At 40.9% G+C, this 16,062-nt stretch overlaps 1 protein-coding gene across 1 annotated transcript in view; it reads left to right on the top strand.

Annotated features, from left to right (window-relative positions):
• Positions 1 to 16,062, top strand: part of LOC129860828 (metabotropic glutamate receptor 4-like) — a 334,179-nt gene that overhangs the window by 162,405 nt on the left and 155,712 nt on the right. The window lies entirely within an intron of this gene.

Raw genomic sequence — 16,062 nt, 5'->3', positions numbered from 1 at the left:
TATACTGTAAAGACTGTGTTTACGAATTACTCTACACCATAGTCCCACTTAGGACCAGAGAGAGAGTTTTTTAAATGTCTGTGGGGTCAGTCTGAAACCAATGAGAAGCGTGCGCTGCTATCACACACCCTTCATCATCCCATAGCTCTATTTATAAGCCTCCCCATACACCAGGCCAACTCTCTCGGGAGGTAATTAATTTGCCTCTAGGTCAGCAATAAAACCATATCAAAACTAGCACTCTGCTCATCTTATAGCCTCCATTTCTCTGGCCATACTGAATCTAACAGGAACCCTAACAACTCTAATTTCTCAGGGCTACTACTTGTCCTGACAACCTGACAATGTTTTCCTGTTCAAATCATGCCAGATCCCACCCCTGTATCAGTCCAAACTGACCTGTCTGCGTAATGAGGACCACAGCCCAAATCATTCAGATGCTTCCATACACTGTGTTGTTCATCAATTCGGAAAATTGGGCTCTAAAAACATTGCCTAGTACAGATGTTTCGCCATGCACTGAGCTAAAAAAGTAATCCAGTCAGTCTGCGACTTCTCAGACCTCCTGTGGTAGTCTTGTGTGTGGCTGTTTACTCACTTCCCTTGTCTCAGCATTTATCTGAGAGCTGCCACACTGACCCATGACCTCTCTAAGCTTATATCTTCCTTCTCATTCAGAGTATCACAGCACTGTACTGGGCTTGCTGTGAAGTGGCTGCCTAATGAACTGCCTCCCAGGGAGAGAGGGGGATGCTCCGGCAGTGGTTCGCTCTCCTCCTTGTTTCTCCATCCCTTTCTTATTTACAGCCATATTTCAGCCTGGTTCCTGCTGAGCTAGGGTGTTTTCCTGAGATGAAATGCTCCGGAGGTGTGAATAGTTAATCTGGAAACAGACACATCATGCTCTGGGATTTGCATGATATGTCTATGAGTGATAAGACCACAAAAAGCTGCTTTTCTGTAGTAAAACATACGTATTAGCTGTTATATTGGAATTTGGTTAGAAAATACTTTTTTGAGCAGTGTTTCCTTGATTTCCTGAATACAGTAGAGTGCAAGGTCTGTGTATAGGTTGCAAATAGAATGCATTTCACATGAAAATCTATCAAAAATGTTATGGAAACCTAGCTACTTACTGTTGTATACACAGTAGAATAATTGAGGTGATGTAAAAGTGCTTAAATACTATGTAAAGGAATCCTCTGAGGATAGTATAATCATTTATTTGGAAATGAAAATGGCAGATGCACAATAAACCAATCAATAAATACAATTTGATAAAAAAACACATTGCGATAGACTACAAAAAACACCAAAACATTACAAAATAACTACAGTATTTAGCTATTTCTGTCCCTTTCTCTATCCCCTGGTCAATGGTTCTTTGTTGGGAGCTACATGGGGTACATGAGATAGCAGCCATTATTGATCTATTCATCATTGATCAACGCTCTGTGTGAATGGGAACCTCCAGTGGAGGTTCATACTGTATGAATGTAGCTTGCTCAGCATTATCATTGTTAGCATCTTAAACCTTTCTTGGGGCTCATAAGGGGAAAGAAATGACGCTATTTTGTTATTATACAAGTATGAGTATTTACATAATATGTCTGAAAATGCATTACTTTCTCTAGACCTTGATCTAAGTCTGATTTCATTCAAAATATACTGTGTGCTCCATGTCCCTAAATATGTATAGTCAAATAACTGTCTGTCAATTCTTTATGCCCATTTGTTTTGCACCTTATAAAGTTGAGTGCAATTACAATGACTAATGGAATTCATCAGGAAATGGCATATAATATGCAGCATATTATGGCAAAAAGGGAACATTGTCTCTTTTGTTTGGAAATGTATGACCTTTTTGTGTCTCCTTACTATTTTACCAAAGAGGTTCTGAGCAGAGTGCAGGAAAGAAGACAGGAATAGGTTCTTACATCAGGCCAGTCCAATAAATCAAATCAAATCAAATGTATTTATAAAACCCTTTTTACATCAGCAGATGTGACAAAGTGGCACGTGCTTACACAGAAACCCCGCCTAAACCCCCAAACAGCAAGCAATGCAGATGTAGAAGCACGGTGGCTAGGAAAAACTCCATAGAAAGAGGCTGGAACCGAGGAAGAAACCTAACGAGGAACCAGGCTCTGAGGGGTGGCCAGTCCTCTTCTAGCTGTACCGGGTGGAGATTATAAGACTACATGGCCATTAAGACCAGATCGTTCTTCAAGATGTCCAAACGTTCATAGATGACCAGCAGGGTCACATAATAATCCCAGTGGTTGTAGAGGGTGCAACAGTTCAGCACCTCAGGAGTGAATGTCAGTTGGCTTTTCATAGCCGAGCATTCAGAGGTCGATACACCTAGATGTGTTCATAATGGAGATTTGATAAAACACTGAAATATAGCACTATGAATGACCTGAATTTTGGGTCTTCTCTTTTTCCATGTGCTGTATTTGACTTCTACTAACTAGCATGTTATATTATGTGACTGCGTACTGTTACAGCTAATAATTCAGTGATATGAAGAACATAACTGTAATATACTGTCATATTTGTTAACGTTATGGTTTTGATATAAAACATATGTACTGGAAGGCTTTGATTAGGAATTGTGTTTTATTTTGATCAATGACATAAATCATACATTGTGTGTACATTAGATGCTTGGCAACCATCTACAGTACGGACTGCAATATGTGAGCAGCACTTCTAGGCTTCACACTGTCAGGAAACTGCACAGTGCTCAAGTATGATAAACACATTCTCAACAAAGTGAGCAAATTAGTGAAGTCTTTATAGGTGCAGCCAGATGCTTGTCCACTAAATTGGAACTCTGGCTGTGTCTGTATTTGCTGCTTTGAGTGGAATGAACAGTGAATATGTTCTTATTTGTGAATGGGTTTATTAAAATCCTCTGCAATAGCAAAATGTTTTCTCAGCCAGGTTGTGAGTAGATCGTAATAATGATTTCTCAAACAGTGAGATCTTTGTGGTTGCCTCAGAGAGGGGTACCTGCAAATTGCCTTCCTTTATGTCTTAATAAGCAATAACTCCAGATTTATTAGGGGGAGGACATGCTTATTTTCTTCCTCAATTTGCATTCTGATGGCTTCTATTCCCTTCCCTTCTCAATGTTTGAATGGCTGGGAGTTTTATGGCTGTTTCAAATGGGCCTTGATCAGACTAGGACCAGCGTTGATACTACATCCCCGTATCACAGTGAGTGAGACAAACAGTCTACCTATTCTATGACTTTGTGGAAAGGTTGTCACAAGAAGAGTTGGCTTCAAGTTGACTGCCTTGTTATTAGTCATCACCATGATTCTGGCCCTAAAAGTTAGGAAACCAACCACCCAAACAACAGAGTACGTTTTACCTTCCACACTGTCTCTAACATTTCAATTCTCACTGCTTCGGCCATACAGTGCTGATCATCATATTGCATCTTTCATCAATACCCCATCTCCATTCATTATGCTGAGAGATCCAGCCTAACACAGCATGGCCAGCTGTTCTGTCAACACAAATCCAGTCTTCACTGGACTGAACACAGCTTTAATGGACTCGACTGATAATGGCGATGCATCATTCCCAACCTGCCATCGCATGCCATCATGGTTTGGTTGTTAACAAGCATCACATACTGTATTTTCTGGGAATATATTATTTATTTATTAAGAGCTTGGTGATGATTCAGACATGTTGAATAACATAGTAATCCAGAGCTTTGTCAGACCAGCCGTTAATTCACATGTATTGTACACAATAGGATAGATGATCTGACTGTTATTATAGAGTCCAGTCACATAGCTACGTATCCCTTTAACACTGTAGCAGGTGGTCAGAGCTGTTTGTGTTAAACCTCCATTAGAATAGTGCTGCAAATCAGCCAGGATTCTCAGCCACATTACTGCACCTATACAGCCACATTGCTACCACTCATCTAAGTATCTATTAATCTTTCCTGTTTCCTATCTCCTTCCCCAACTCTAACCAAAGATGCATTATTAAACATGTTTATCATTTCATCTGCTTTATCAAAGCACAAGGGTCCTCCATTGAGGAGACACATTATCGTCCTTCTTTGACTGATTCTCCGACATGAATCACACAACTAACAAGGTGTTAAGGGGGAAACGAATGTTGACTCACTTGGCATTTGGTAGTAGTGGTGAAGAATAAGTCCATAACCACTATGGGAATGATTCATTACAACCATAATCATAATTTCATTGAATATGTTATTAATTTACTATTTGAATGAATGTACTGTTTTTATCGGTAGTGTGCGATCTAGCCTTTTCGCAGGTTATATGTGTATTTTCAAAATGACAGGCTAGAGGATTCTCTGTCCTACATGGTCAGGATCATAATTAGCCTGCTAGGTATGTCAGAGCAGTATTGACTCCATGTCATAAGGGCAACGTTATAGTATGTCAATTAGTGTGGAATCCTGTGTACTCAGGGATTACAGAGACCATCCAGTGGTTATCTTCGCATGACGACCACACAACAACAGCCATTTAGTCTCTGTTAGGCTCCCTCAGAAGCTGCAATCACAAGCTGCTCATACCTACAATTTGTCTGCATACTTTAGCTTTGTTCATAATGGCTGCCCTGTATTGCTGTGCAGCAGTTTTACTGACGTTTGCATGCAGAGGGGGAGTAGCCCTCAAGCTCACTTGCAAAGGTGTTTATGTCTAGTCATGTGCAGTGGGACTTTATTGAAGATGTAAATTCCTAAAAGTACTCTAGGAGCACCTCTGTCCTTATTTTTTGTCCCTCATTTTTAAGAGGACTTTTATGTAGTACCTCACATGGGAATCTTCGCATACAATCTGGGGACGGATTAAACACAGTCAAACAACACATAAATAATATATAATAGCCTGCCTCCCTATTGTTAAATGGCTTCAAGCGTTTCTGCAGAGTCTGTGTTCTTTCCTGAGCAGTTATTGTAGGTTGCTATTATTAAGGAGATACAGTACTCAAACACTTCATATAGCACATCTTGGACATGCATTACCATTGCCATATAGATTCACATGGCATTACTAAACTGTACAATGTTTTGATTACATTTTCCAAGTACTCATGACGTAAACCTCGATAGGGACACGCCTGATGGCAAGCGCCTGATGGCAAGAAAATATTTTGTTTTGCTTCGTGAATACTTACACTATCTTCCAATCGTTTTAGAGTTTACACTAGAGTTTAATATTGCCCTGTGAATTCATGTACTGTGTAAGTTTAAATGAAAAGCGTCATACTGCATAAGACTGCTTGAAGTGACGTGTTAAAGTTCCAAGGCAGAGGGGGAGGTATTTTCAAACAGCTCTTACACTAAAAGGGCAATATCATAAATTGTCACAATTTCATAGTGTGGAAATGTACACTGCTCAAAAAAATAAAGGGAACACTTAAACAACAATGACCTCCAGCAGGCCACAAATGTGCATGTGTCAGCATATGGTCTCACAAGGGGTCTGAGGATCTCATCTCGGTACCTAATGGCAGTCAGGCTACCTCTGGCGAGCACATGGAGGGCTGTGCGGCCCCACAAAGAAATGCCACCCCACACCATGACTGACCCATCGCCAAACCGGTCATGCTGGAGGATGTTGCAGGCAGCAGAACGTTCTCCACGGCGTCTCCAGACTCTGTCACGTCTGTCACATGTGCTCATGTGCTCAGTGTGAACCTGTTTTCATCTGTGAAGAGCACAGGGCGCCAGTGGCGAATTTGCCAATCTTGGTGTTCTCTGGCAAATGCTAAACGTCCTGCACGGTGTTGGGCTGTGAGCACAACCCCCACCTGTGGACGCCGGGCCCTTATACCACCCTCATGGAGTCTGTTTCTGACCGTTTGAGCAGACACATGCACATTTGTGTCCTGCTGGAGGTCATTTTGCAGGGCTCTGGCAGTGCACCTCCTTGCACAAAGGCGGAGGTAGCGGTCCTGCTGCTGGGTTGTTGCCCTCCTACGGCCTCCTCCACGTCTCCTGATGTACTGGCCTGTCTCCTGGTAGCGCCTCCATGCTCTGGACACTACGCTGACAGACACAGCAAACCTTTTTGCCACAGTTCGCATTGATGTGCCATTCTGCATGAACTGCACTACCTGAGCCACTTGTGTGGGTTGTAGACTCCGTCTCATGCTACCACTAGAGTGAGAGCACCGCCAGCATTCAAAAGTGACCAAAACATCAGCCAGGAAGCATAGGAACTGAGAAGTGGTCTGTGGTCACCACCTGCAGAATCACTCCTGTTTTGGGGGGTGTCTTGCTAATTGCCTATAATTTCCACCTTTTGTCTATTCCATTTGCACAACAGCATGTGGAATTTATTGTCAATCAGTGTTGTTTCCTAAGTGGACAGTTTGATTTCACAGAAGTGTGATTGACTTGGAGTTACATTGTGTTGTTTAAGTGTTCCCTTTATTTTTTTGAGCAGTGTATATACAGTTGAAGTCGGAAGTTTACATACACTTAGGTGGGAGTCATCAAAACGCATTTTTCAACCACTCATTTTTCAACCACAATTTTCTAACAATTGTTTACATAGATTATTTCACTTATAATTCAGTGTAACACTATTCCAGTGGGTCAGAAGTTTAATACCCTAAGTTGAATGTGTTTTCTTAAACAGATTGGAAAATTCCAGAAAATGATGTCATGGCTTTAGAAGCTTCTGATAGGCTAATTGACATCATTTGAGTCAATTGGATGTATACCTGTGGATGAATTTCAAGGACTACCTTCAAACTCAGTGCCTCTTTGCTTGACATCATGGGAAAATCAAAAGAAATCAGCCAAGACCTTAGAAAAAAATTGTGGACCTCCGAGCCGAAGAACACCATCCCAACCGTGAAGCACGGGGGTGGCAGCATCATGTTGTGGGTGTGTTTTGCTGCAGGAGGGACTGATGCACTTCACAAAATACATGGCATCATGAGGAGGGAAAATATGTGGATATATTGAAGCAACATCTTAAGACATCAGTCAGGAAGTTAAAACTTGGTCGCAAATGCGTCTTCCAAACGGACAATGACCCCAAGCATACTTCCAAAGTTGTGGCAAAATGGCTTAAGGACAACAAAGTCAAGGTATTGGAGTGTCCTTCGCAAAGCCCTGACCTCAATTTTTACTAGGTTTGAATGTGAAAAATTGTGAAAAACTGAGTTTAAATGTATTTGGCTGTGTATGTAAACTTCCGACTTCAACTGTATACATTTTTGACTGCACTGGGCCATTAACAATACTTTTGAAACAGTACTAACTTCAAAATCCTAAAGTACTTTCAACCTTTCTGTTGTGTGGAGCATGCATAGTGCATATGAATATTGCATGAGGCCGAAAGCACCACAGTGCAGACATAGTGCCAACATACTACCTTGTCCTCTCTGCTACAGTACTATTTCATCTACATTCTATACATCTGTGTCTCATTTGGTATGACGTACTATACACATCCTTCTTGGTATGAAGTACTATACACATCCTTCTGTTGGTGATGGAAGGCAGGATCTCTGCTGTTCTGGGGAGAGCTGAGCAGCTATCTGGGTATTCTCCATTCTTTTGCAGAGCAGATACAATTTTATCACATCCTAAATCGAAACAATTCCCTGAGTGTATGCATACATCTCCCTACAGGGACTGCTGATCCAAAGACCAAAGCAATTTATATGTGGATAGTTTTTAGTTATCCTACTGGGTATAAATATGTCCCCCTTTTTTTATTTCGCCCGAGGGTCCAGTGAATCTAGAAGAAGAAGATGTTTTTTCATTCATACAAGTCCCCCTGGTGCCTTGCTACATATCATGCTGAACATCAACAGTAGAATCCTGTTGTAGAGGTTGTGACCAGGGCAACACTGTCACAGTAATGATAGCATCTGTCTCATTTGCTTTATAAAAGCATTGCAAGTATCTGAGCAAACCTATTGAAGATTGATCACCTTGTTCAAACAAGTAGGTGTATGCACTTTCAAACCATTGATTCATAGTGCCCATATAGTGTTATATTCATCTTGTAATACTATTTGTAATACTAGATGCATCCCTTGCATATATGTATGGGTTATATGGTAGTATTAGATGTGGGCTGAGACTTGACTTGAGGTAAGGAATGACATCATATCAAATTATTTGTTTTTTTCATACATTGTACTAATAAAAACCCTGGTTTCCATGTGTAATCATGACATTCTCTCAAGGTGCTGAGAACAATTGGCTTTCACTGCTAGACTTAATTGAAGATATGCAATGCAAATACATGGTAATTTCACCCTTAGTGTTGGATCAAGCTGTATCTGTGCGTGAAGATCTAGTGGGTAACACTTTCCAATAAGGTTCCATATGTAAAGGGGTTATAAAGGGTTTGTAATTACGTTACTAATGGTTATTAAATAATTTGTAAATGGGTTATAACAAATGAATAATTACGTTACTAATGGTTATTAAATCATTTGTAAATGGGCTATAACAAATGAATAATTACGTTACTAATGGTTATTAAATCATTTGTAAATGGGTTATAACAAATTGGTCAGTCAGTGCTTGCCAAATAATGAGACACTATTTACTAGCTACTAACCATTTATAAATGCACTTACAAATGTGTATAATATTGAACCCTTGTGTATCATCATGCAACTCAGGAAAATAAATGGCTGGTTTTCAGACCAATGGTCAACTCCCATGATGTGTCTTGTCCCACGTTTGAAACCCTGATGGTACACTGATTTATTCCAGGAATGAAGGCCTCATCTGAAGATCTCAAGCCATATTATTGGTATGGTTTGCTGGTTTCTGAGAAATTTCCCCGATTTCCCCAACGTGCTTGAAATAAACACCTAGAATTTTGTGTTTACACTGACATAATGTGACAATGCATCATAAAGAATCAGGATGGATGTGGCTATTAGAAGTGTGCAAAGGCCAGACAGAAGAGATTGAGCACAAATATATGTTTACAAGATAAAAATGTTGAAGGTGGAAAAGAAGGTAAATTCTCTATGTAATTTGTTTTACTTTTGGATACAGAAGTTTTGCTGAATGATTTAGCACGCTGCTCAGCTAGCAAAGTAGTTAGCTAGCTAATGTTTTCTAGCAGCTCTGTCCTAACTAGCTAACTAGGAAAAGTTAGCTAGCTAGCTTGCATTATGTAAAACCTAAAACTTATTTTTGAATAAAGAAATTCTGCTAGACGATTTAGCAAGAGATAATCTTTGGCATGATATAGTGGGCTAGCAAAGTAGATCACGTTTGCTGGCTAGTTAGCTTCGCTAGCTAGCTAGCAAACGTTAGCTGCCAGCTAGCTAGCTAACATCGACATCAAAGATTTGCATAACTAACCCAATATAGACCAGAGCCTGTCGTTTCCAATGTGAGCAAATTAATCATAGTGAGCAGAACAAGCAAGGAGGTGGGCAGAGCCAAGCACGAGATAGTGAGATACTATTGGCGTGTTCTAGCATTTATTAGCATATTTCCATTAAGGAACGCCTACTCTTCAACACTAGCTAGCTATTATTATTAGTATTAACTATCAGTGGATAACATAACTAGCTAAGTCTAAATGGTATAACTCATGATAACGATGATAGTACAGTTGTGTAGTGAGAATGTCTATGCTAAATTGTCATAAATTCCTATTCTCTCCCACAGATTCCCATAAGGTCTCAGACTCCAGGATGGGAAATTCTTAACAAGAAATAAACAGATGAAGACACAGAAGAGGACCATGAGACCCTATGTTGTATTTTAAATAGTTCATTTTTTGTCAATTTCTATTCTGATATGTAATGTTAAAAAGGGGAGAAAAAGCCTTTTTATGTCTCTATTTGGTTTGGTCAGGGTGTGATTTGGGGTGGGCATTCTATGTTTTGTTTTCTATGATTTTGTGTTTCAATGTTTTGGCCGGGTATGGTTCTCAATCAGGGACAGCTGTCTATCGTTGTCTCTGATTGGGAACCATACTTAGGTAGCCCTTTTTCCCTCCTTTCCTGGTGGGTAGTTGTCTTTGTTTGTGGCACTATAGCCCTTAAGCTTCACGGTCGTTTTTGTATTGTTTATTGTTTTTGTTGGCGTCATTCCAAAATAAAAGTCATGTAAGCTCACCACGCTGCACCTTGGTCTGCTTCTTCCAGCATCGGCAGTGACAACTACTCACTATACCAATGATAGGCTACAGATTTGAGTCACTGCACAATTGTTTTCCCAATGTGTCCTTATATTAAATGACATGTTCTTTTTACTATGTATTGCATGATTGGGGAGATTACATGCTTTTATAAATGTTTGCTGCTCATTAATAAATAGCCAGGAGGTTTCCACTTTCAGCAGTTATAAATGTTGGTAACTCATTTGTTAAGTTAATGGTCAATAAGGTGTAATTTTTTAAAGTTTTAAATGTTATTAACGCAGTTATAAATGTCCATAGTTCTAAAATAAGGTATACTCTTAGCAGTTATAACTGTTGATGACTCAGTCGTAAATGTTTACAGGTCTGTCACTTTAAAATAAGGCATACTTCTGTCATTTATACAGCGCATTCAGAAAGTATTCAGACCTCTTGAATTTTTCTACATTTTGTTACGCTACAGACTTTTTCTAAAATGGATTAACAGTTTTTTTCTCTCATCAATCTACTCACAATACCCCATAATTACAAAGCAAAAACAAATTCATTTAAAAAAAAATAAAACAATATTACATTTACATAAGTATTAAGACCCTTTACTCAGTACTTTGTTGAAGAACCTTTGGCAGCGATTACAGCCTCAAGTCTTCTTGCGTATGACGCTACAAGCTTGGCACACCTGTACCTGGGGAGTTTCTCCTATTCTTCTCTGCAGATCCTCTCAACGTCAGGTTGGATGGGGAGCTTTGCTGCACAGCTATTTTCAGGTCTCTCCAGAGATGTTTGAAAGTGTTCAAGTCCGGGGTCTGGCTGGGTCACTCAAGGACATTGAGACTTGTCCCAAAGCCACTCCTGCGTTGTCTTGGCTGTGTGCTTAGAGTTGTTTGAAGGTGAACCTTCGCCCCAGTCTGAGGTCCTGAGCTGTCTAGAGCAGGTTTTCATCAAGGATCTCTCTGTACTTTGGTCCGTATATCTTTCCCTCGATCCTGACTAGTCTCACAGTCCCTGCCGCTGAAAAATATCCCCACAGCATGATGCTGCCACCATCGAGCTTCACCGTAGGGATGGTGCCAGGTTTCCTCCAAGAGCTGACACTTGGCATTCAGGCCAAAAAGTTCCATCTTGGTTTCATCAGACTAGAGAATCTTGTTTATCATGGTCTGAGAGTCCTTTAGTTGCCTTTTGGCAAACTCCAAGTGGGCTGTCATGCGCCTTTTACTGAGGAGTGGCTTCCGTCTGGCCACTCTACCATAAAGGCCTGATTGGTGGAGGGCTGCAGAGATGGTTGTCCTTGTTGAAGGTTCTCCCATCGCCACAGAGGAACTCTGGAGCTCTGTCAGAGTGACCATTGGGTTCTTGGTCACCTCCCTGACCAAGGCCCTTCTCCCCTAATTGTTCGGTTTTGCCAGGTGGCCAGCTCTAGGAAGAGTCTTGGTGGTTCCAAACTTCTTCCATTTAAGAATGATGGAAGCCACTGTGTTCTTGCAGACCTTCAATGCAGAAGACATTGAGGGGGTACCCTTCCCCAGATCAGCGCATCGACACAATCCTGTCTTGGAGCTCTACAGGCATTCCTTCGACCTCATGGCTTGGATTTTGCTCTGACATGCACTGTCAACTGTGGGACCATATATAGACAGGTGTATGCCTTTCCAAATCCTGTCCAATTAATTGAATTGACTACAGGTGTCCAATCAATTTGTAGAAACATCTCAAGGATGATCAATGGAAACAGGATGCGCCTAAGCTCTAAGTGTTTCCCAATACTGTTCTTGCGTTGAACAAGAATGAAAGAAGGACTGTTCTCACTCTGAAACATTAAGTTCATTCACATCTCAAAGGAAAAATAGGAATGCTGCTTATTCTATTCTCCCAGTGGCGATTTCTTTGAACCATTGCAGTAGAAAATGGCCGTTGCCTGGGGAGTAGAAAGAGAATGGGGCGATGGCAAGGGATGCTGAATACAATAGAGCTTTCTGTTCTCTTAAGTACATGGCCTCCCAGGTCAGATTTAATCATATGTTTGAAATGGCACACAGGAAAGTGTCATTTCAATGGTTAACTATATCAGATACCTAAAACAGATTATGGTAAGGATTAAGGGCTCTATTTAATCCGTATCGCGGAAATTCAGCCTTACAGCGTGATTGAAATTTAAATCCAAGTTCTTGCGTTAGCTGAGACTGCACATCACAGTAAATGCTGCATATGTTGGCTCAATTGGAAATTACCTTTACATTTCTGTCGCGCAATCTGTAACGCTTCAGTGATCTTCAGTGGTAGATTTCAGAGAATAGGGCCTGCATTTATCTAGAGTCACAATTGTTCAAGGAATGATCTCAAACAAAGTGAATCAATCAGAAAGTCCAATTCGACATAACCGGAGGCTGAAATTGTCGTCTCTTAGCACTAATTGCAATTTTCCATTGGTTCCCATCACTTTCTGTGGTAAACAAGTGTAATATTGTCTCTGCAGTCATTCATTAATCACAAATGACATTTTTGTTCAAATCTCAGAGCAGCCTCAACCTTTATTTGTGATCATTTGGATGTTTAATGCAAGTTATAGTTCAACCTGTAATAAGATAATTAATCACAGTTGACAGTACACAAATGAATGATTGCCATTCCTTAACAAATGGAATAACACCCCCATGTAGCCAGCAACTTTCACAAAAGGGAAGAAACAATAGGTGCCAGGCGACCTGATACATTCAATTCATCCCCGGCATTTGCATTTTTTGTTATGGCAAAGTATGAAAAATGATATCCCTATTTGTTACAAAGAGTGGGAAATGAAATGGAAACAGCCCACTCAGCCAGAATGGGAAATAAATTCTTATCCTGTATTGCCTGTCTGTTCTTTCCGCTACAAGACACAGTGATACATGCAAACTCCAACAATTTAGTGTCACTGTCTCACATTGTGTGTGTGTGTGCATGTGTGCACGTGTGTGTGTGTTTAAATGGATGGGAAAGGCAGATGTCCACATCCCTTTTTGTTGTAGTTATGGTGGATGTTTCTCATCCCATGCAGGTGCCTGTCACCCCTTTTCCAATTAGTCAAAAACACTTCAGCTACTATGTATACATATTCATCATGTATGCATCAGTCTGTACATACTGGTTGTGTTAATTCCTCCATGTGTCCTTCCAGTTGTCACAGCCTAGTATGACACCAACTGGCGTTGGCAGCATTCTGGCTGGGCTACACCTCTAAATAGTGAACAATCACATAGCTAAGACTTTGAGTTCAGTTATCTAACCAAAAAAACAGTAGGACTACTGCATACTAGTAGGACTATTGGACACAGCAGTATCCTCTTAGAAAAAAGGTGCTATCTAGAACCTAAAAGGGTTCTTCAGTTGTCCCCATAGGGGAACCCTTTGAAGAACCCTTTTTGGTTCCTGGAACCAAAAAGGGTTCTCCTTTGGGGACAGCTGAAGAACCCACCCTTTTTGGTTCCAGGTAGAACTCTTTGAGTTCCATGTAGAACCCTCTGTGTAAAGGGTTCTGCATGGAACCCAACAGAGTTCTACATGGAACCCAAAATAGTTCTACCTGGAAACAAAAAGGGTTCTCCTATGGGGACAGCCAAAGAACACTTTTGGAATCCTTTTTTCTAAGAGTGTATACTACCTGAGCAGGTCTAAGATGAAGATGCTCAGTATCTGTAACAATAAATCATGCCCGTAGTCTCTTTATACACACACATAGCTACAGTATGCATATTCATGGCCCAAGACTCACTTTCATGAAATATAGTAGAAGTCAGCGGATGCTTGATTAATAAGATCCTTCACCAACATATGCTACAATCGTCTGTTATCTCCCATATCCTGTGAACACACTTGTCACACACCTGAAGCTGAGCAGCATATGTGTCAGCCACTGAACAAGGACAAGGAAGCGCTGATTTGTTCAGACATGACACATTATTTTGGGAATCAGTCTCGTAAGTCGTCGCTATTGGTCATAGTAATTATTCCACTTGGCTCAGGTTACCCAGTTGTCTTATGATGAGGGCTATGATGCTATAGAACAGAAATAGACTGTCTTCTGTAACACCCTGATCTGTTTCACCTGTCTTTGTGATTGTCTCCACCCCCCTCCAGGTGGTTCCCCATCATCCCCTGTGTATTTATACCTGTGTTCTCTGTCTGTCTGTTGCCAGTTTGTCTTGTTTGTTCAAGCCTACCAGCAGTTTTTGTATCAGTTTCTGCTTTTCCCCGTCTCTCTTTTCTCATCCTCCTGTTTTTGACCCCTGCCTGTCTTGACCCTGAGCCCGCCCGCCTGATCACTCTGCCTGACCCTGAGCCTGCCTGCCGTCCTGTACCTTTGCCCCACCTCTGGATTAGCGACCTCTGCCTGACCTGACCCTGCCTGCCATCCTGTACCTTTGACCCTGTTGCTGTAATATTTACTTTGACACGGTCTGCATCTGGGTCTTACCTGATTCCTGATAGTCTTCCATACTTGTGTTTTTTCCTCATTCTGGAGTAAGCTGGAAGATAAGCTTATTCAGGAATGACTTGTTTAGTGGTGATTACTGTAACGTGAGTGCTCTCGTCTACTTAGTGAATAGTATGTGGATCAGTGGAGGCTCCTCAGAGGAGGAAGGGGCGGACCTTCCTCCACAGTGAATTTTCTTTAAAAAAATGTTTTAAACATTTAAGAAGTTATAATTTTTAGATAAAATTATATTAAATATAATCACGTCACCAAATAATTGATTAAAACACACTATTTTGCAAAGAAGATCTACAGTAGTCTCAACAGCACTCTGTAGGGTAGTACCATGGTGTAGCCGGAGGACAGCTAGCTTCCGTCCTCCTGAGTACATTGACTACAATACAAAACCTAAGAGGCTCATGGTTCTCACCCCCTTCCATAGATTTACACAGTAATTATGACAACATCCGGAGGATGTCCTCCAGCCTATCAGAGCTCTTGTAGCATGAACTGACATGTTGTCCACCCAATCAAAGGACCAGATAATGAATCTAGTACTGAAAGAATAAGCTACAGCTAGCTAGCACTGCAAAAAATGTGGTGAGCAGTTGACTCAGAGAAAGAAAATAGTTGATCAGTTTTGAACAAATTAATTTATTCCTAAATGAAGGAGAAGCAAGAGGGAAATAGAAAGAGAATTTGTCCCTTTTTTTCAGTTTCACTTAGCTAGCAAATGCAGCTAGCTAGTTTAGCCTATTGAAACACCCTGCTCAAACAGAGGGATGCTATTTTAGCTAGCTGGCTATGACTACCCAACACAACACTGGAACTCTTCCAAGTCAAGGTAAGCTTTTGGTTTTACAAATGTATTGCCACCGGGGCCTGCCGGTGTAACTGCTTACTGAATGGACACTCTAACGTTACTGCATGATTTATCGGGTTTACTAACGCGTTAGTTATATTGGCTATGCTGACTATGACATTACTTTAGCTAATATGGTGACAACAATGTAGTGGTTTGGCTTGGAAAGTAATTTTTTTCGCCTATGTGTTGTGCATTGACGTCCCCAAGCGAAGGGAAGAGGTGAAAAGAGCAGAGCGCATAACGTAGATACTAGAAGGAAAACAACGCTGCTGCGATGAAACTGTAAACGGTGTTCAGGGGTGTATGTATTCTATCGATTCTGTTGAAAAATATTTCTTAAACAGAAGCAAACCGAACAAAACGGGGATAAACATACATGCAACTGTTGGACTAATGATTACACCCAATATCGTCTAGATGCAGGCAAGAGTGTGCAAGGCAGTATTGAATGTCACTGTCTGTCCATGTGTCACCGTCTGTCACATCAAATTTGTCTCTCGACCTGTGTGCACATACGTTGTAAATTTTCATTCGTAGGCAAGGTTGTAGCAGCCTCATGATGGGTATTGGGGAAATTCGAGTATCATGTAGTAGCC

Source organism: Salvelinus fontinalis, chromosome 8, assembly GCF_029448725.1.
Source record: "Salvelinus fontinalis isolate EN_2023a chromosome 8, ASM2944872v1, whole genome shotgun sequence".
NCBI lineage: Eukaryota > Metazoa > Chordata > Actinopteri > Salmoniformes > Salmonidae > Salvelinus > Salvelinus fontinalis.
The sequence above is the reverse complement of the archived record's forward strand: the minus strand, read 5'-3'. Positions and strand labels throughout refer to the sequence as shown.